General features: G+C 38.7%; 1 protein-coding gene and 1 long non-coding RNA gene across 3 annotated transcripts in view; one reads left to right on the top strand and one right to left on the bottom strand.

Moving 5' to 3' along the window:
- The window catches only part of LOC145987752 (retinol dehydrogenase 12-like), a 212,318-nt gene that overhangs the window by 97,615 nt on the left and 91,076 nt on the right, over positions 1 to 23,627 (top strand). The gene's annotated exons all lie outside the window — the stretch shown is intronic.
- Positions 5,741 to 12,343, bottom strand: LOC145988315 (uncharacterized). Its single transcript, XR_014441738.1, has 3 exons — positions 12,284 to 12,343; positions 9,264 to 9,319; positions 5,741 to 7,379 (listed from the first exon to the last, which is right to left on the bottom strand). It is a non-coding gene; the product is annotated as an uncharacterized LOC145988315 (long non-coding RNA).

The following is a 23,627-nucleotide window of genomic DNA, read 5'->3' as shown; positions in this document are numbered from 1 at the left end:
AGGCATGTTTCCGTGCTCACTGTGCGCTCCGAACTGACACGTGCGACGTGACGCGATCAACGGGCATACTAGAGACACTGCACAACACATCCGCGCACAGCTTCATCGGATTTTCAATGTGGTTTTTATTTCGCAACCGATCGGACCTTGATAAAAAAATAGCCCTCGTATATTATATGTACACACACACACAAATATATATATATATATATAGGTTGTATCTAAATTCCTATTACAGAATTTGAGGGCTTGTAGTAGGGACCAAAACGTTTAAGTTTTTGCATAGGAACTCATGTCCGGAAACGTACCGTTTCCCCGCTACAAGAAAAACACCACCACAAATTTGGGCGCAAGTGGATAGGTCGTGGTGGCCTAAATCCTTGGCCTGCACGTTCGTCGGACTTGACTCCGCTAGATTATTTTCTGTGGGACCACATGATGAGCCCTGATTTACGAGACCCCATTGGAATCAGAGGAAGACCTGCTGGTGCGGATTATGGCAGCGGCGGATGTTGGACTAGCAGGTGTTGGTGATCATGTGTACCAGAACATGATACGTAGGTACGGTGTTTGTGTTGAAGTTAATGGTCGTCACATCGAGCTCTTCTTGTAAGTGGACGCTGCAGCTATGCAAAAACAACGTACAGTAAGCAGCAGAAGTGGGAGGGTTCAACGTGTGTTGTGGTGGTGTTTTACTGGTAGCTGGGAAATGGTACGTTCCCGGACATGGGTTCCTTTGCAAAATTTCACCTTTCTGGTCCCCACTACGAGCCTTCAAAGCCTGTAATGGGAATTTGAATAGTAACCCTATAGCGCTACAGCCCAAAATTGGGCCAAGGTTTACTTACCGACTGCTGGACTCCCTCCCACGCGGGACACCAAGGGGTGTGGAGATCTGCAACCAGACTTAGGGGATGGGTGGTCGAACTGACCAACCCCCAGCTTCGCGACCGGATTACGCTCACTCACTCGGAGCTCCCCAATTTCCTCACGATGGTGGGTTGCCACCGACCCTATACACAGGCCGAAAATTCCCGGAGACTGAACCCTGGATTGAACCTATGCCGTCCCGAAGCCGCCGTCCAAAGCATGGTGCCTTACACCGCACGGCCTCGGAGGAGGACGGGAATTTAAATACACCCTGTATATTATATTTAAATATAATTTCAACTATAAGTCTACAAGCACATTAACAAAAAAAAACGATTGTTACCTACATGGAAATTGTTCTAAATAAATATTTTGGAAGTTTATTTACGTTTTAAATTAAAATTTATTCTAAGCCACAGAACATTTTTTGTTGGGGGGACACGGGGAAGTTTCTGCGGGTTAGTGCTCCTCGTCCCTCTTAAGAACGTCCCTGGTTTGAATCGACTGTGTAACTATAAAGAAAGATTAGATGTAAAAGTAAAGTTGACGTTCCCCGTGCATATAGCTCCATGCCATAGGGTATGTGAGAGTGGTGCCCCACACGATCTCGATCTTCGTCATTTGGGAGATGAAGTGGTCAGCGCCACGCTCCGGTGGCCTTTACCTCCCAGGGTTGCCCCATTGCTTTGAGAATGGGTGACCCTCAGAGCCGCTTTATGCAGTGGAAAATTCCGACTTGAGATCACTCATTCCGGGGATCGAACTCGAGTTTCCCACGTGGCAGTCAGACGCCCTACTGATTAGGAGAAATGTAAGAGAATATATTACGTACCGTAGGTTCAAAAGCGGGAAATATTGTAGGAAAGATTTCGGAGGCGAAGGGAGGTATACTAAGATATCAGAAAATAATTTTATTTTATTTCATTTGCTTTATTTTACTTCGCCTTTTGTGCCACTTCTGGCTAATTTCCGAAGATGGGGATGAGTGATGATATGATGGAAAATTGATGAATGGACACTCACAAACATCCATGCCCAGGACAGGATTCTAACCCGGGACCCCTGGCGTCGTAGAGCGATGTGCTAACCACTCCGCCACAGGGGCCGGCATCAGAAAAGAAGCAAGAGACTAGAAATATCTGTAGTGAAGTAGCCACATAATCTCTGATGTAGGACCTACAGTCCTACACAATATTTTAGTAATATATATATATATATATATATATATATATATATATATATAGGACAGAAACAAACTTTAAGCGAAAAAATGAATTTCCTGTCGCTCTTCCTCCCGCTTCCGAAAGAGTGAGATCGTCTATGCAGAAGCATACAAGGAAGCAGTTTGACCTCCAAAACGTTGTCCATATATATGAATTTTGAACAGGTCTAACTGAGATTTGATATTGTGTTGCAATAAAGGAAGAAATGCATACCTAGATTCTAGAATACACAGGTACATTTTGGAAGTTTTAAAAAAAACGTCAGCTTACGTCATGCACATCTTCAATTTAATTGAAGTAGTACACTCTAAATTCTCGAGATGGCTCTTATGGCTTATTGCATGGTAGTGACATCTTACGGCACTATCCTGAACTCTAACGGTTCAGCTGGGAATATGCGAGGCGTGAAGACTGTAAGGGACGTTTGGCAGGAGTCTGCCTAGCCCCCAATAGTATGAAATTTCCTTTAGATTAGGAAAGTGCACGAGCTTTAGAATAGAACATGTGTTTGGATTCCCGCAACTTGTATTTTGCGAATTCTCACCTAATATCCTCAAAGCCTCATGTACATGGACGTCCTCAGGTTTTTTTTCCAGAGAGGGGCAAGGAAGGTATTTTTTTCCGGGGGTGGGCAAACAAGGCATATTTTCTCCAAAAATAGTGTTGTTCCCTTTTTTAAATTCATGCTGGTCATACAATAATTAACACATGTTATTGTGACTAAAATTAAATTATATGTATGAAATACATAATTTTTGGTTGAATTTCATTTTCCAGGGGGGTTATGCCCCCCTTGCCCCTCAATCCGGACGCCCATGCCCATGTAGTGTCGGTTGGATGTAATAATTTCATTCTCACTTTACTAACAAGAAGTACAGATGGGGGACAAAATAATACGAACACCTGTGAATGTAGAGAAAATCTTTATTAATAGGGGGTTGGACCACCCTGTGACTGAAGTACACTTTGTATGCGACGTGGGATGGACGGATAGAGGTCATGCACAATGTTTAAGGGAATATGGAGCCATTCTTCCTCCAGAGCAGTCTCCAATTCCGAAAGTGTGGCTGGAGGCGGACTTCGAGCACGAAGTTTGGACTCCAAATATCCCCACAAATGTTCCATAATGTTCAGGTCAGGAGACTGTGGGGGCAATTCAAGATGTCCTACTTCATCGTCATGTTCTTCAAACCATGTTTGGACAGACCCAGCAGTGTGGATAGGAGCGTTGTCGTCTTGAAAAAGTGGTCGGTCCCCAGGAAATAAAGTCTGGACAAAAGGATGGAGATGATCCCCCAGAATGCTGCGATAGTGACTGGCATTGATCTTCCCATGCAGGAAAACAAGTGGTCCCACACCATGGCTAGATATCGCGCCCCATACCATAATGGACCCACCTCCATGCTTCACAGTCGGCAAGAGGCAGTCAGGATGAAATGCATCTCGAGGCGTTCTCCACACATAATCGCGCCCCGTGGTCTGAAATAACGTGAATGTTGATTCATCAGACCAGATGACTTGTTGCCACTGCTGTGGGGACCAACTTCTGTGAGCTCTGCACCATTGGCGTAGCTTGACAGCATTACGTGATGTCACCAATGGCTTACGAATTGCCACTCGGCCATGAATGTTTGCAGCATGGAGTTCCCTTTTGACAGTTTTGGTTGAAATGGGGTCCTGGAGATGCCTGTTCATTTCAGATGTTACCTCGGATAACGATTGCTTGTGCTTTTGGGCCACTATGCGCTTCAACACCCTCCTATCCCGAGCAGCAAGCTTTGTCTTTCATCCACTGTTGTGCTTTGAAGACGCCATCTTACCTTGTGTTGTGTACGCTGTCATAACGGCTGATACTGTGCTCCTTGCACACCCAACAAGCTTTGAGGTTTCAGTCACCGTGGCTCCAGCTGAACGTGCTCCAACAATCATGCCTCTTTGGAACTCTGTCAGGTCTAACATTACAGTGTCTCTTGAGAGCGTATGATAGACGAATGCACCACCAATGACTGCTGTTGGCAAACTAATACCTTCCCCTTCACAGCCACTAGGTGGCAGACTTCAGTGCCAGGTGGTGCTGCTGTACTGCCGGTGTGAAATGTGGCATACTTTTTCACAGGTGTTCGTATTATTTTGTCCCCCATCTGTACATGTTCCATGGAGTTTACCGTGATCGCTCAAGGTACTTCAAGAAACAATAAATCATTCATCGAATCTTCTTTAATCACATACGACCAGTGGCGGTGACTGGGTTCCAAAACGGGGGGTGGGCAAGATACCAAAAATGGGGTGGCAAAAACAGTATATTACCCTTTGCACATAAGATTTAGCATAGTTCGAGGGCAAAAGTGGTGAAAAGTAGGGGGCAACTGCCCCCCTCGCCCCCCTAATCGCCGCCACTCCATACGACCTTATCAGATTGGTGGCAACGTTGAAGATGTTATTGGATTAGTCAGCATTTAAAATTATCAATGTAAGTTGCGTAAGCGAGAGGGAGCTGACGGGGCTACAGCCCCTCCGGAATTTGAGAAAATCAAAATTTTGGAATGAATGCAGTAAAGAACTCGGAGAAAATCCCAAGTGGTAAATCAGACTCCCCTAAAATGGCCCCCGATTACAATTTTTTCTTTGAATAATTTTACGAAAGTTAAAAATGTTAATTACGAAAAATACTTTATTGTGTATCCCCTGCGCCTAGAGCGAACATCTCCAAAGGTTTACTTTTAATAGGAAATAAAAATATCACCGGAAAAGTGCACTTTGTACCAAAAATTGCAAATGCAGCCTTTGCGTTCCAATCGCCATCTCTACAAGGTGTCCCAAAAGTCTCCATACATGGGAACAACATTATTTCTTTGCAAGTGAGACGCCAAAGCGCCACTGTCTTATGCCGAGCGCTTCCACCTGAATAAATTTAATGGCAGGATTGCATTTTGGGACATCCTGTAGAATTAAGTTTCTTTGTTTGAAGCTCAGTTCAAGCATATATTATTCGTTGTATTTTTCTTTGGTCAATTTCGTATATTCACCATTCATCTTCACCTTTGCTGTTAATATAAGAAGATAGGAAACAGACCTTAAGGAACTAAATACAAACAAATTTTAGAAAAATATCCCTTCTTAAAAATAATTTAAATATAGGCAAAAAAATGCACACTGGTAGTTTGGAGTGCTACTGACCGACAGCGATGAAATAATTCTAAAGTTTCGGTAAAGGAAATGTTAAAAATATTATTTAATAGTGTGATGTAAGTTACTGTGGTGTTAGCTTTCTTAATCTTTAGAATGTTTCAGTTCACGCTAAATTTTATACCTGAAGATTGATAAAGAAAGTTGATATTTTGGTAAATCGTCCATCGTTATCCGTTTCTCGGACTGTAATTATTACAACCCTATGTACGAACATCAACAACACCAATTACTCTAAATTATTTATTTTTTAATCTGTGTTATAATTGCGTCTCAGTGACTTAGAAAAGGAACTCTCTTAATCAAAAGTATCCATTAAGTTAATTATGTTTTATTATTCTTAACAATATTTAGATAATATAATATATACATACAATAAAATTAATATAAATACAAATTTAACAAAAATATCTGAAACAACATAAAGAACTAACAAATTTCCATAATATTTTAATTTAAATTACAGTGCGCATACAGGCTCCTACATAAAGAGTAAACATTGTACGTCAAAAGCATTTCAGCTTCGTTTTTAACAAAATGAATGGTTTGATTAGTTTCAATGACCTTTAAAAGTTGAAATTGAAATTACAACAAGTCAATTTGCAAAGGACACAATGAAAAACATAATAACAGACATGCAAAACAGTTTCATAAGTATTTTGAACTGCTAATGATACAATACCAAACTGAAGAACATATACTCAATCCTTCCCAATCAGAAAAAAGGAAACACAAGTACGATATTTAAATATTTAATTATGTTAGTATGAGTAATGACGGAAGTCGTATAATCAAGAAGGAATGAAATAAATAATTTGATTACGTAACATTTCAAACTGTATTCCTTATTGGACACCAAGATCTAGCATTTTATCCAATTTTTGGTTTATAGTTTTTTCGGAACTATCAAATTACTTGAAAGTACAACTCCATTAAAAGTTTTATTGAGTTACGTTTCAAGATAAGACTTCAACTTACTTGAGAAGAAACTTTCAGTTATGTTACGCCACCTTCTTTCAGCACATATATGCTTGAATTTAAAATGCTCCTGTTGCATTTTTCTTTTTTATACTGTTACAATTTCCAAAATTTTGTTTGTAAAGAAAGGAAGATTGTACATTGGAATTTATCACTAGTTATATAACACCATTAAGCCTTGTTTCCATGATATAAAAATTCAATATGCTGACCAATGGCAGTAATTTAATTTTATAATAAAACATAAACTAAACGTAACGTTTCAACCTTATAGCAAGGTCTTCTTCAGACTCTGTATCAGGTACAAATTGGTCAGCATATTAAATTTTTATGAGTTATATAATTCGTTAATATCACTTAATAAACTTGTAACAGTTTCTTAACTAGGTTTGAGAAATAGTTGCCTTTGAAAGTTTATTTTATGAATTGACATACAGGTATATTATTGTTCATCTCATAATTATTATACTTTTTAACTTTTATTTGCGTGATCTTATATAGCTTTCTTCAGCCATAAACTAATAATATTACGTAACAGAATTATTTTAAAATGTAAGAGCTATCTATGAAAATTAGAGCTTTATTTTGACTTTTTGTGAGTGTGAAGTTTGTAATGAAGCATAACATAGTTACCTTCACAATTCTGGAATTCGAAATGTGTTATTTTTATGTAAGTTTCTGAATACTGGCTCTTTGTCCTTTCTACTAGTATAGTTTACAACGCAAACAGAACAAAATATTACTTTTGTACATTTAGAAAGATATAACAGTTTCCCTTCCTGCTACGAATACACTCCACATGTAAGAACCAATCAGATAGCGCCTCAGCAACGAATAATGAAAATCGATTGGTGAATTAACTCACGTACGCTTATAAGTAAAATGTTTTGGCGGGAAGAACCAATTGAACCTAATGGACTACTCTGTTATTGATCAGCACAGCATCAAAAGTCATAGATACCGTAGTCCATCCACCTCTTACCGCCCTTCCACCCGCGGTCGTGCCACCCTTCCTTGCTGTAGTGGGAGAACCACCCTGCCTTTATGGGGATGGGGATGAATTTCACGTGGTGGTGGTGAACATGATGGATCTTGTGTTTTACGTGGATTCGGATCTTCTTGCTGAGGGAGAATACAGAGGGCATTACTTGTGTAGTGCAAGGGATATTTCAGACCGAAGCGACACGCGACAAATATCAATTTGGAACGAGCCAATCAGCATCAGCGTTACATATGATAGGCCGCACAAGCCTGCGTCCGATTGGTGAAATCCTCGCTTGTAGCTTCGGTGTGAAATCCCCCTAAGAGTCTGGTCAAACTACTCGTAAAATGTAAATTCTATTGTTAATATTTAAATAATTTCACTATGTCTCATTTACTTTACAGGACAATTTAGAATTAAATTGAATTAAAAAATTAAAAAATTAAATTAAATCGAGTGAAGTATTTATTAACTTACAACTTTGTTTACAAACGAAATACATGCTAGTCACATAAAATTTAAAATATTGTATTTACGTATGCAATATAAAGTATTTTTAAATAACGTCATTTGCATGTATAACAACGAGAATCATATTGTCACAAACTCATACTTTGCTTGGATTCATGCACTCACACAAACGCATTGATTATGCTGCAGCATACATTTAACCATTAATTAATATCGGTAACAACATAGCTATAGCAATTAACCACCAGTACACCATACCTACTTCTGTGTCCAATTTACTCAGACTGGAGAGTTAACTCGTTTCAATATACACGAATCTCTAGTTGACAAATGAAGTTCAAACTGGTAGTTGAATTTTTCAACTGAAGAAGAAGCATGGATTTTAAAGGAGGAACTTGTTTCATATAGCTTGCAGATGGACGGTAAAAGCATTTTCATTAGAGATGTGAACGGGACAGGCCCTTAGCCATAATTTTATTTCTGGGAGGGGCTCATCCAGTTTGCGAATTAAGCTTTCTGCTTTGGGGGGGGGGAATTTGTATATGTTACCAGTTAGTGAACTAAACAATAGCCTTGCAGTTGTAAGCATCTTAGAACAGTGTTTCTAACCTAGGCCATTATTCAAAGTTCATGAAACAATAGTCAGATCAGCGTAGTGTTGCCCACGAGACGAGACTTTGGCCTGTCTCGTCTCGTGGAGTCTCGTGGAAATGCTTTCTCGTCTCGAAAATATTCGTTTGTCTTATGACACTTGGTCAATCTCGTCTCGAATTTTTAAAAGCCCGTCCCGTCCCGTGGGGAACACTAGAGCAGCGGTTCTAGTCTGGGAGATTTTCCCAAAACCTCTGCACCCGACGACAAAACGAACAAGTAAACAATGGGCTATTTTAAATTAGAACATCAGACGAGAAGTAGATATAATTATTTTAAAGATTAAATAACTGTTCTGGAATGGTTTTTAAGTGGTGCTTTTTCCATAGTTAAGAAATTATGTGCTGTATGCTTTCAATCCCATCATCTTTGAGGGGGATAAAAACATCCCTGGCAGGGATGAAAAACAAAGCCTTCTACCGGGGATAATTTTTTTTGGAGGGGGGATCACAGACATCTCCCCGTTAATTCGCCATCCAAAGGCGAAAAGGGGGGGGGGTGTAGATGTTTTGTGGATTGAATGTTTTGAACCGTTGTAAAAAAAATATGCTCTGCGTAGGCAGAATTTCACTTCAGAGGGTGTTGAAAAGGTTTATAAACAAACGAAATATTTGTAGGATTTCGGGGGTTGGGGGGTTGAGGGGGGTTTCAGCTCTCCGAGAGATCCCGCAGCGTGTTGACTCCCCCGCCTCTTCCCCCCGCCGTTTTCGACATGTCTGACGCATTCTCCTGGCTCTCTTTCTGCTGAAGTCGCGGAATAGTCAAATGAAACCAAGGAGTTTTTTCCTTCTTCTGATTTTACTTTTCCCAACATGCTGGTCGCAGATCGTTTCGTACCAATTCGTGTAAACATTACAATGAAAATGCCTGTGTACATAGTTAAGTAATAAAATCTTACTTACTGTTTTTTACCTGCCTCGGTTGTAGCCAGGGCAATCATCATCACAAGAAATAATACCTGAAATAAAATCACATAGGGTTAAGTTAATGTATCCAATATGTCACGTGATATAACACGTTAGATTATACTCACAACTTTATACCTACGAAGAGGCACCTACCCATCTCGAAATATATTTTTGGGGGTATCCGAACCAGATGTCACAGAACATATTATTACTATTATTATTAACAATAACAATAATACAAATGTTCAAATTAATACGTTAATATAATGTATAGGTCTATTCATAATAATATTTAGATTAGACAAATAAGGGAATGAGAAGTTTCGTCAATTGCTTTTTGAAGTCAATGCAGTTTCATAGCAAAATTATCAAGATTCTTGTTTCAGCCTGTCGTTGTGTTAGTCTTACACTCTGACACCAATGGAGAGATTAACAAAGCTAACTTCCTCGCTCTCTGACTATGAAGTATTTTACGACTAAAGCTGAAAGCGGGGAAAATTCAACGTTATAACTTGTAATGGCTCGGACATTACACTATAGTTCCTTGTTATTTAGTTGGAATTTTGTGTATTTGTCAAAAATTTAAGATGTCATAGGCAATTAGTATCAGATGGACAAATAGACTATAGACCAACCTAAATATGTCAACCTGGCAAACATAATCGAACACACTGAGAGATTTATCAACAACCAAAAATTATAACACAGTAACGAGAAAATTGTAATATGGAAATATCTAGAACAATTGGCGGTGTATGAATTTAATTTCTAAACTGTTGTTAAGAGCATTAACAAAGAATAAACCATTTTATTTTGGTAGAACAGGATGTTTTGTTTACCACCATTAGAGATTACCAGAGTCTTTTTAGGGAGAATTCCTAAACAGATTCAAAAGGTACATAAAAAACTGATAATATAATTGGTTCGTGTAATCTTATCGTCGAGATACTTTGTAAAGGAAAACCAAGCCACTTCCTTGCAGCCAGACTGCTATTTCACACACTTTCATCCATCTTTTGAAATTGTGAATACATATCCTATTGGCGTTGATTGCATATAGACTTTCTCTCATCCATAGTGGTGAAGCTCTTAGCTTGTAATCAAGCCGTCCCGTATTCCCTACCCTGTGAAGGAGCTTATTGAACAATGGTTCGGATCCAGCTACTGCCGACCTCTCAGCCTGTAAAATCGTAGACCGTCCCCTACACTTGAATTTTTAAGGTAATTGTAGATGTGCATGCCCCCCCCCCCCCCCCGCCGATGGCGTAGTTGTAACGTGGTCGCTTTGAAATCAAGGGGACCAGGGTTTGGTACCAGGTGGAGGCACATAGTGGTTCTGATCGCACTTTCAAATGTAGGCCCAGTCCCGAAAGTCTATCTGTCAGAAGTAAGCATAATAATGCAACTGTGTAGGGCCTTCAGTACGCCACTACATTGGCGGATTTAGCGGGAGGGGCAAGGGGGCACGTGCCCCTTCCAAAAGGGATATATAATGAAATAACAATTCAAGAGTTGAGAACAAATACATTATAATCAGGAATAGATTTACTAGATATTTAAATGAGTCGACACCGGAAATCGAGTCCGGGACAAATATTTCCCATGTTTCAGACGGTTTCCCCGGAGATAATGAATTTTGAAGCTTAACCCTTCCGATTACAAATAACTTTCTATTTCACAAAAGTATACTAATACTATCACCTTATATTCAAAGGATCCTGGGTTCGTTTCCTGTTGGAGGAACATTGTACAATGTACAGTAAGATTATCTAACTGCAAATTCAATCTAAAACGAACGCTTGTAATTGTCTCATATATATATATATATATATATATGTATGTATATAATTTACACTTGTACATAATATTAAGGCTCCTTTAATTTGTCGAGATTCCCCAAATTTATATTTCCTGTCTTACAACTTATCATATGCTTACAGCATATTCTATGCCCTCAAAGAAAATATTCTAGATCCCCTTGTGCCAATATATACAGATAGGTGTGTGTGTGTATATATATATATATATGTATAATGTAAGCTGAATGAATTACCTTATAAATTTCAATTGCTGTAAGAATACCAGTAACTTTAAATTGTAGGGTGTAGTTCGATATATTTTGAAAGCTTTCTTCTTTGCTGGTTGTTGCATTTTTAGTTTGTGTGCATAGGATGAAAATTATTTCTTGTTATTTAGAGTGATACTATTCAATTCTCGTCGTCGCCTTGTAATCAAGTGGTCCCGGGTTCGATACCCGGTGGAGGCACATAGTGGTTCGGATCCCACTTTAAACTGTAGGTCCAGTCCTGATTAGCCTTACTGTGCATAAAGTGGACTTAAAACACCAACTCAAACTATTCAATTCTTTTCTAAAAAGTTTATTTGTATTCAAAGAACTTACGTATTTTTTTTCGTTAGCGGTAAGTTTTGTGTTCATCCATAATCACCACTTTCATATTGCAGTTCAATATGCGGAATAACGTTACTAATTTTGTTTTTGATATTTCTAAGAAATCTCTTGAAGACCATATATATGACCTTGGACAGTTAAGTTCGTACGGTCAGGAACGTACGGTTCGGATCTCACTTTAAAGTATCCGAGCATAAAGTGAATTTAAAACAAAGTTTGGCGAACTTTTCTCTCGTTCATGTAAAATAAATTTTAACATAATATTACACTGTCGATATATAGGGTACACACTAGCGTACACAGAAGAGGGGGAACTGATGGGGCTACAGCCCACTCTGAAATTTGGAGAAAATCAATATTTTCAAATAAAAGCAATGAAGAACTCAGGAAGAAACCAAAGTGTTAAATTCAACCCCCACTTAAGATGTAATTTTTGGAGTGTAAAATTCTAAAAATAAGAAATATCTTGTTGTGTATTCCGTCTCCCCTAGATAGGAAGTATATACCTTTACAATTCTAGACCCTCCCGGAAAAATTATCCTGCCTACGGTAGTGAGGCTATACATTCACATTAAGAGAATTAGAAAATTACAACAAATCTTACCGTAATTTTAAGCTCCGTCATTTCGCCTCTTGTTGAGCCGAAGCACTGATCACCACTGAATCCATGAGCTCCAAAAAGCAACACACGACAAAATGTTTCTTGCTTTCGCCTCTCTGAAATTTATAAGGACAAAATAGCAAGATTGTTTTCTTCCCTCACTTTCCCTTGTTAGAATTTCGCTACCATTTTGCTCTATTTGAAAAGAAAATACTTTTCTCTTCAGTGTCGAAGCCTTTTGTAAGCATTGCTCATACGGCGAGACCGCCCATGTCAACAACATATGCGTGCGGAGTGTGTTTGGGTTGACGGAAATAAATGCCACTCAAATACTAACATTACAACACTGTAGTAGATCGTTAGGACAAAATGTCTTTGTATGTGTTGTTACGAAAGAATCGCAACAATGGTCGTTGTGCGTGCTCGGCTTGTTTTTAGCTTCTGTTGAGGCATTGGTGAATGATTTTGAGAACATCCTCATGCTTCACTGAATTAAATGTAAACAGAAGCCAGTTTTGTACTTCGGTACGAACAGATTTCTCCTACAAGGACAAAGCAAGGTTTGTCTATGGTTCTGGAATGTGGGCGCAGTGTATTAAAGGTAAGAAAGAGGGCTTCAACCCCTGACTCTTTTAGCTACCGCCAAATCTTCCATACTCGCACCCTGAGTGGAGGTATAAAATGTTTTTATGAGTGTATTTCTTGGCATCTATTAATTTCCATTTACACTTTGCATACACAGTCCGACAATTAAATAATGACACTCTCGTTCTCAAATGAAAACGAAACAAAATATTTTAACATTGCCTGCTTATTACCCAAAGTACATTCCTCTTGCATGTACAACAACTGACACGGTTGGAAAACGATTTAAACATCTGCAACTGCAAATCTTCATGTGGTATGACTTGAAGAATGGACGTCACAGACTGTTGTATGTTCCTGCATTCATCAAATGTGCGTAATTTCAGCAGCAGCTTCACTTTTGGGAGGAGGAAATAATCACACGGGAACAAATCTTGGGAGTAGAGAGGATGATTCAACACACTCGCTTGTTTTTGGACTAGGAATACTTAGACAACAACTGCTTGTCTAGACAACCGTGCATTATCGTGGAACAGGACTCAACAGCCCGGGTCTGGATACTGAGGTCGTCGGACACGGTGAGTTCGATAGTTACAACTAACAACAACAAATTACAGTTTCACCCTTTGGAACAAATACATGATGAATAATGCCTTACTTGTAAAAAATTACAACATTTCTTCACTTTTGATCTTTGAAGCTGCATTTTCTTGCCTCTTGGTAAACGACTTCCATTCTTCAATTTGTTGTTTCGTAGGAGGACCGTAGCGAAAATGCTCTATTTGATCCTTCACAACAATGGAATTCAAGAAATGTTTGTTTCTGCAAGCAGTTTTCCGAATGTCTTCACTCGCTGCTCCATAGCGATTACTGAACGACATCCTTACATCTCTCTCACAACATCGCAGCATAATTCCCAGCAAGCCCATCGCAAGTTCAGGACCTGTTGTCAGCTTTTAGATTATGGACCACACTACACCATGAACACTTTACTTCACATATAGAATGCACACGTGGGACAACATAAAACCAGTTTTATTATTTAACTGTCGGACTGTGTATGCCTACTTAGGCTATAGTAAAATCACAAAGTGTGACTATTAGTTGTAGTTAAGAAGATAAGAGAAAGACAGTGAGTATTGCACATATATAAATATTACGCTCATTTAGGATCAGTGGTGCACTTTTTCCGCTTTTTGCTCCTGCACTATGGCCTCTGAATGTTAAGCCTTGTATACAAGAGAAAGTACAGTAAACTGCCCTTGACCCCCCCCCCCCTTCCTTTTCCCGCAGTTTTGGCACACAATCTTGTGGTACACCTAACGGCGAAAGAAACAGTAGGCGAATTGTCCACCACCATTTTCATTCGGTCTGTACGTATTACACAATGTGCCGGAAGTTCAGGCATTTATTTTCGTTAAAATAGGCAGGCAAAAAGGCATTTATAATGTGGAAAATAGGCACTAAAAATGGGAAAAAAGGCAAAATAAACTGAAAATGGCACATTTGAAAGTCACTTACTTTTATCTATAATTTCTGGCAAAATGTTAATGAAGCATACATAAAACAAGCAAATGTAGCTGGACTCATTTCGATAACAGCATTTTCACCTTTTAGAATATCACAAATTGTTTTCAATTGTTTCAAGTCATCATTTGCACTCACTACCCATTTGCACTTTTCTACAACAGCTGACCCCTTTTCTCCTGACACTTCCATCATCTGCTGCATAGATTCCTCGAAGATTTTCATGGATGCTACAAGAGTCTCACCTCTTTTTTCTAGCTTTGTAATTGTCTCTGGCAATGCACCATAATGTGCAAAAATAAACGACAGTTCATTCTTCAGTTCTGAATAGCACAGGAGTTTTTTCACTTCACGAATTGAAGCCGCTTCATTTTCTGGAAGAGCATCGATCACCTCACTGATTTTTTCAAGGTTGTTAGCATAATATATAGCTGCTGATATCCAGGTTCTCCATCTCGTCAAGACTGGTTGCGGAGGTAAACTAAGCTCAGGTGCAACTTCCTGAAATGTTCGGGTTCGAGAGGGAGATTTCAGAAATATCTTCTTTGTGTTCGAAATCAACCTGTCCACTTCTGGGTGCAACACACTAACTTTTTCGGCGATTCTGTGCATTGCGTGGGCTACACATGTGATATGAAGCATGTTCGGGAAGAGAATTTTCAATGCTATGGCAACCTTCTTTATATAGGGAGCTGCATCACTGATAAAAAGTAACATGTCATCATGATGTACACCATCTGGCCAGAGCAGAAGTAGGGGATTTCAGAATAACTGAGCTATTGACGAACCATTGGCTCTCTCTAGTTGTTCTGACGTGAAAAGAAATGACGAGGATTCTCCGCATGTTGGTTCCATAGTTCATATGATGACGTTGGCTATTCAGCGTCCCATAGCGTCAGTACTTTCATCTGTTTAAATCCAAACCTTCTTTCCACCAACTTCAGCACGAATTCTTTGCAGAGCTTCTTCGTAGCAGATGCTTAAATATGTTTTCCGCAGCGTAGATTCCGACGGCACCGTTTCTTTAGTGTATTTCTCCAGGAATTTCCTCAGTGACTTGTTTTCCACTTTCCAGAAAGGTATCCCTGCTTCCATGAAAGCTTTGCACAGTTCAAGAGAAAACTGAGATTGCCTGTTGGATGAAGTGCCCACTATTGAAATTAGGGATATCTTCTTCTGTCCAACCTTTTTGGCAACTGCAGATTTATGTTTTGCTGTTGACACATGCTGAGATATAAAGTATTTTTTCTCATGGTTGAATGTTTTTTCACATATCTTGCAGAGAAGAATAGTACCATCTGTCCAAAATGTGCTTTCACCAAATTCATGCACGTAACTATGGAACTTACCACTTAATAGCACACTAAATTTCGGCATGATGACAACTACACGATCCTTTCCTTCCAAAGTGCAGAACTAAACTAAAGATAGAGAACTTGATTTTGGAATCCATGCAAACGCCCTTGGGCATTAGTGCTGTTTCTTGTCAATAGCCTCCTGACACGGACGCTGGACGTGATGACGTAATTGTGCAGGTGTTCTGCAACAGGTTTTCAGCAGTCAATCATTCACAAGGACATGTTAACGGAAAGGCAATATCTTAACTCAGCATGAAATACTATTTTTTAACACACTTTTCTCCTTCAGCAATGTTGAAACATACGTGAGTTCAATATTACTTAAATAAGGCGAAAATTATTCACATAATAAACGGAAGAAAAATAAATGCCAACAACGTTTTTTGGGAGAAAAATAATTTATTTACACATTTTTTTTTAAAAAAATGTTCAAATTTCATTGAAAAAGGCAAAAAAGGCATTATAATTAAAAATAGGCAGTGGGGTCCCAAATAGGCAAAATAGGCAAAATGAAAAGGCTTCTAAAACATTCGAAACAACATAAAAAACGTATATCCGGAAAAATTTTATCAATATATGCAGTAGATAAAAAGAGGCATTTTGCCAAACTTCCGGGCTCTAGTGATTACAATGAATTGACATAATAACGTCAAAAAGCAGAGAACAATGCCTGATTCGAACCAACATAGTTCCATTCCTTAAAACAACACAGGACGTAGAATAAAAAGTAATGACAATAGTGGTGGACAATTTGCCTACCATTATCTTTGCCGTTGACTGTACAGATTCACTATTTTTAAAAATTGTAATAAGTAGTTATGTAGACATGGTAATAGATCACAGTACCAATTTTTTTGTTGTTGTTGATGTCTTCTGCGTAAAATTTGGCTATTAGATCCTTGTGGTTTTTGTTCTGCAGGCAACTAAGAGACCTACTGTACGTTTTCCCGTACATTCTGCCATGTCAGTACTACTATATGACACCAAGAATTTCATTCTTAAGAAGTTAGTGGACATCTAATCTGTGTCGGCAGTGAGTTTTTCAAAAAATTATCTCTTTTCGAAAAACCTCTATGATATTCCGATTCTGAAAAATATCACATTTGCTTTGAATTCCTTCTGGAACGTTCAAGTGAATCTTAGTGAGGTTTTCACTGTTGCCTGATTCCTCCGATGAAAACTGTCACACTGGCGTGAGCAGGATTTTTCTCGAGGGGGGTGAACTTGTAAACTTGGCAGATGCATAGGTGTGTTCAGTGGCGCAGGGACATTTGTAATCTGGAGGGTATAAAATTCGTCCTCCATATATACGCGTATACATACATACATACATACGTTTTAGAAGAGCACACACGGATTTTCTGGTTTTCAATCGAAAGTTTACATCAATATATTTTATTTCTTTATTTTTTTAGAATTTATGGTTATTTTAAAAACAAATAATTCTGAAACATTTAAATTTCTAGACCAATGTAATGGAACAGAAAATCAGAAAGTTGTCAATTGAAAGTACCGAACAAACATGCATATGTTCATTTTAATGCAGTGTGGGATTTGAAGTGACGATAAGAGGCGTTTTGAACCATCAAATCTCTGGTTATTGAATGATTGATTGATTGATTGAGTTGATGTTTTAATTCAAATTTATGCACAGTAAGGCATTGGGACTGGACCTAAGTTTAAAGTGGGAACCAAATCTCTGGCACGTGAATGACACATCTCAACCAGGAACCATTATTTTCAACCCACTTGTAAACTGCGTATATACTTATGGTGTTCCCTTTTAAATCAATAAAGTTTACTGCACCATCGCTACGTACAAAAATTTTGTTACGCAATTTATGGCGACGGTGTACAGTGGCGCCAATTTATATGGGCCCGTGGGGGACCATCCAGTAATTTTTGTCAACTTTTAATTCAAGTCTCTGAGCCCACCCAATGTTTTTGAAAGTTGTCGCCTTTGGCTGTATCTCTTTTACCATGTATTCGGTATTTTTACAGACTTCTGGTGTTTCACAAGTACTTTTGTATCGAATACTAAAAATGGACTGTATTTTTGACGTATGTTGGGTCGCTTCGTCGCTAATCCTGTTTCAAGCGTTTGTTGAGATCTTTTTTTGTGAATAATAATTGCCAAACGATAATTGTTCGTGCATATTTATCCCTTGTTATCTGTGCAACAGGGAATGTTTCTTATGTACATAGGTATACGTTTGTGTTATTAAACATGTACTCTTCACGAGATCAGTTTTTCTCCAGTTTCGAACCTGCCCAACCACCGAAAGTATGGATTACAAACTGGAACGGGGATACGCTCCACGACAGTGTTCTTTTAAGCTCATTGATTTGTAGAGTGTGCTAAGATTGTGTACATTTCGTCGATTGGTCAGTTTCAGTAAGTACTTTAGGCTTAAAGCCCCATGAAAATGAATGGCAACAAGACAAAGGCATTGGTTACTGAATAGAAGCAAAGGAATATTATTGACGTCAAAATTCTGATCTAACATATTGAACAAATCGACAGCTTCAGATATCTGAGATGTACGGCACCGTAAGCAGTGGCATGAACTGCAATCAGGAAAGCAAAACGAGAGTTAATCAAGGGGTCCGGGCTTCGATATCCGGTGGAGGCACAAGTGGTTCGGATCCCACTTTAAACTGTAGGTCCAGTTCCTATTAGATGATCTGTTTATAAAGTGGACTCAAAACTCAAAGTAGCTCCGTCTAGTTCTTTGCACTTTTCGACTCTCTCTGTACTTGCGTGTCTAGTTGGTTACACGGTGCAATACCGACACGCCTACTTCGTTGATTTGATGTCAAGTAATGCATTTGGTGTCTGCACCGTTTCGCACTACGTTCTGGAGCGGTGTAATTTGTGGTGTATGGTCACGCGGTGCATCCTAACTAAACAAATGAACGTTTTGAAATAGCAGACAGGCAGTGCTGGATCTACACATCTTGGACACCCCCGCAAAATATTACCAAAGGCCCCCCCTCTACCTACCTATCTTTACACACACCTTTACATTATATATGTGTGTTTGTTTGTAATTCTTGATCTCATGTTGACAAAGTCACATATAATGGACTAGAGGGTAATCGAAACGTCCCTTAACACCCCTATAAAAAGTAAAGGAGTTAGGCTGGGTACAATTGGTCATAATAGAAACAGGTTAGGCTTAGAGGAAACCACAAGTGTGTTCCAAGCGGACGTCCGCCATATTGAATTGAATTCAATTTTTTTATATTCATGTGATATGACACTGTTTTCTCACACCTGGAAAATTATATATTTCTTACAATCATGCAGTCATAACTTTTTCCTGATTAAAAATATGTTGAAGAATCTTTCACCACTGTATTTATCGTGAAATTCTAGACTGATTTTATTCTAGTCTGACTGACACGCGGGAAACCCTGCTTTTTCCTCGCAAAATAACGCTCAATGGCCCAACCAGCCTAAAATGGTATCCGCGAGAAGGGGGGGCTAAATGCGGCCGCAGTGTGGTGCTGATCATGTCTCCTCCGAGGTGGTTGAAATCGAAAATATGTGGGGCCCTACCCCCCCCCCCCATATGCTAAATGTGCCTTGATGGAACGGTGCCATGCACAGGGAACTTTACCTTTACCTGTATTTATTGTATTTGTTTCTGTACCCCTGAGTAACTGCGTTTATTTTTTACATACGCATGTACGAACCCTCTACCCCCGCTGAGGGCCCCCTAAATTCTTACTTGTCTCCGGGCCCCCCGCACCGCGGGGTTTTGCGGCTTTTAGATCCCTCACTGCAGACAGTTGTTGAATCTTCTGAACACCACTATTCGTCTATTTGATTGAACGCCATTTCCTTTCACCAGCCTGACACCGGGATACACCTGCAATTCACCTAGTGTTAAAAAGTGCAGCAAGAATGGCAATAAGAAAATAAGTCTTGAATAGAAGAAATGTGTTGTGTGGTCCTCTGAACAAACAACTAACATTAAGACAGACAGACAGTAATGAGGTGTTTTGTGTCGAATGTAGCGTTGTATGGCGCAGAAACCTGAAGTGAGGAAAACAGACTAGACGCTTTAGAAACGTGGCTCTAACAAGGAATGGGTCGTGCTAAATGGACAGACAAGGTAAGAAACAAAACTGTGTTCGTGAGAGTTGGTAAAAGAACGGCAGTGCTGGAGGTGATCAAGAAAACAAATTGGCTGGGATACTGGTAAGAAGAAGCTGCCTGCTAAAAGAGGCACTGCCAGAATGGTTGACGGGGAACGGAATCCTGTGAAAAGAAGAAGATATTTGAGAAGAAATAAAGCCGGGAAGCCACAAAAGGTAACCGATGACACCTCAATAACACTTGAACGGATTCTTTCGTAGTGAGAAAAATGCTTACAGCTATCCTGCGTGACTTTTGGTGGAGACGAATCTTAAACGAAAGAAATTTTTACTTTGTTCGTCAAAATTCAACATTGTTTGCAAGAATAACTATTTTTTTGTACAGGTTAGTCATATTTGTTAAAGTTTGCATTATGCTTTCCTCTTTTTTAAAAATCCAAATAGTAATGAGATCAGAGATTTACGTCTGAAGAATCAAAACAAATATTGTATACATTGCAACGTTCTCTGCTTGGTTCAAGTTGTTAAAATGTATCGAGTGTTTTGTGTGAACAGGAACACTAGCGGAATCGGAAAATGGCAATTAATTGTCACGCCACGGAACATTTTTTTACAGTTCTATGTTTATGAAGTTGCCTAGCTTAGTTATTTTGTACCAAAGTACGGTCATTAGTCACTAGATGCCACTAGCTGTAACAACAATTTTGACACCAAATTTGAAGGAGTATAAGGAAACATCGGATCTTGGATGTTGAAATATTTTACTAAATACTTCAGGCCAATTGAGGGCTATTCTTTTTTGGTGCACTATAATTTGCGATACGAGGAGATCGTAAATTTACATGCATTATGTAAATGAACGTAAGTTATACTGAAAGAAATAGCCAAAATGATTCCCGGTTGAATAAAATACGTACACATAAGAAACCTGGATTTTGAGCAGCTTACTGGCGTATTAGATCAAGGTCCTCGCGTGCTTTTGAACTGAATTGAAATATACCGAATCAACTTCATTGCCGAGGAGGTTCGTCTGTTGCTGATCTACCACCTGACCCCTAAAAGTGCAGATTAAAATCATGGCAAAATTACAGATTACCATGAAATTAAACAACATGACAATATAATAAAAATAAAATCACAAGACAATAGAAGTAGTATAGGCATTAAAATAAAAAAAGTAAAATTAAAAGTGATGTCTAGCAACCCACGGGGATTTTTGATTATTCCTATGAGGATTTATCTTCCATCTGATAGTTGATCAGTGATTCACGTTTGGAGTATTGTTGTTTCCAAGTTCGGTAAGTGCCTTCCTGACCTGACTGATAAACTGAAGATCTGCAACTGGGCAAACTGAGACTAGCAGCGATTCTGGTTGACCGTGACTTCTCAGGTTTCATTTCGAAAACAGATACTTTGAGGTGTTTCTAGCAATGACGATGCAGAGAGTGTGAAACATGTGTAATTTTCTCCGTCGTGCCATGGAAAGAATTCCGTGCTCATTGAGTGCAGAAAGAAAGTGTTCGTAATTTCTGAGTATTTATAAATATCTAGAGGACCCGTTTGGAACTTACTGTATTTTACTGTAAGACTCCAATAGAGGAAAGGTAAGAGGAGGTCTATAAGGTATAGGGGACATTCTCATCATCATGATTAGTCAAAAGCGGCAGAAAAAGCAACCTTTAAAAAAAAATACTGTATACAAATACATTAAATATACATTTAAAAACTATTATGGAGACGAAAAGTCTTGCTTTTATGCAAAGTTAACTACGTGAACTAGAGTTGAACGCCGCCAATGGCGTTTCTCATGTCCTGTGACCTCCATTCAAAAGATAGGTTGACATTGGAGGAGAATGTTTCCTCATTTCCTTCACGGTATCAAGCATTGTAAGGGAGAGAGCGATTTGCAATTTTTATACATGTGTGCGCGTGAGTGTGTGTGTGTGTGTGTGTGTGTGTTTAAACCGAACCACTGTACATCCAACAGGGAACGAAGCCAGGGCCCTTTGTTTGTAAGATACTTGCGAAAGACGTCGTTCTACATCTTATTTGTATTAACAATGATTACTGAAAGAAGGGGATAGACAAGCTTGAGATTTAATTCCTTCAGAGAAAACCGTCACAAACATGATAAAGATCATTCTTGCTTTGTGTCTATTAAAAAACGTTATTGTCTTGTAACCAACGAGTCCTGAGTCCGATTTCCGTTGTCAACTTATTTAACAGCGTAGTAAATGTAGTCCCGATAATGCAGTTGTGCTAGACTTTGTTTTATTATTTTATCTTCTGGCAAAGGGTTGATCGAACATTGTTTGTTCGTTGTAATACGTATAATGCTAACAATATTATCTATGATCCTTACTCATTCCTTTTAGGAGGGGCATGTGCCCCCGTGCCCCTCCCGCTAAAGTATTTATTCTCGGTATACATAGTTTAGTATTATCACTACAATGCAAATAAAACAGGCTTACTTACTAAATTCCAGCTGAACAATGCTCAAGTAATGACTACACTAACAAATCTGTTCTGAGCACTCCGTTAAAATTAAAATTTAAGAAAAACAGTTGTTGTTTCGCAATATTTTTGTCTGCATTTATTTGTTTATTTATGTGGAACACAACAAGAGCGTGCACAATTACGGTGTATAATTTTGCAATTACCCGATTGCGTAAGTAATAAGAACATAATTAATATAATACCATGAAATATGATTCGAGGCCTCCCCGATGGCGCAGAGATAACGTCGTCGCCCTGTTATCAAGGGGTCGACATGTTCGACAACCGGTGGAGACACAGAGTGGTTCGGATCCCACCTTGTCACACACCAAATGTGTAAGGGCAAAAAAAAGTAAGTTTTCAAATGTGAAGGATAGATGTCAGCACTAGGAGAAAAGGGATAATTAATTGACCACAAGACAAATAATGATTAAATAGAGGAGTGTGAATAAGAAGGTAAGAAAATAATTGCAGTTAACATAAAAAAATAGTAAATAAGGACAAAGATACATACAAATATTAATATTAAAATATACGAGATATGTACTCTTGTAGTGAAGTAATGTAAAACGGTTTAGAAAAACAAAGGAGAAAGATCGGATACTGCCTAGGTAATTAGATCCATCTTTACATATTAATTAGCCAAATCAATGAAACGAATGTCGGGAATAATTCCGTAATAGATGAATTTTGGGGAGTTTTAGAACACTACTAAAAAAATTGTAGTGCAAAATCCCAAAAGTTTCCGGGATGCTTCTCCCACACCGCCCCCCTTCCCCCGTCAAACATCGGTTTCTTAGTTCCTAACCTATTTCTTCGTAAACAATGATCGTAGGCAGAAACTATTTTCTTAGTCTTCATCCTCATTAGATGGGTTGCAAAAAAGTTTCCGTTTAATTTTCCATAATGTCAGCAGTTTTGCCGTAATTTTAAAATATAATCTTAATAAGTGAAATTTTTCTAGAACTTTTTAGTTCTTGCCTTGCAACTTTTGAATAAATTAAATGACAGGAAGTGGTTTGGAATAAAAGTTGTAGCCTAATTTATAAGTTTCAATACGATATAAGTTTTAATGTATTTTAATGAGAGATGCACCATATAATTGTTTCTCGAAATTGAGGATAGTACCAAAAAAAAGTGTGTCTTTATCACAGTCCGGCGGTTAAGTCCGGAATCATTGGAAGGTAAGAATAATTGTTGTATCATTTATGGTATTTTCAGTCGATTAGCTAATCGCCATCTTCGTGCTCACAGCCTCCATCTTGCAAGGAGTCCGC

Source organism: Lepisma saccharinum, chromosome 5, assembly GCF_977018435.1.
Source record: "Lepisma saccharinum chromosome 5, izLepSacc3.1, whole genome shotgun sequence".
NCBI classification, from domain to species: domain Eukaryota; kingdom Metazoa; phylum Arthropoda; class Insecta; order Zygentoma; family Lepismatidae; genus Lepisma; species Lepisma saccharinum.
The sequence above is the reverse complement of the archived record's forward strand: the minus strand, read 5'-3'. Positions and strand labels throughout refer to the sequence as shown.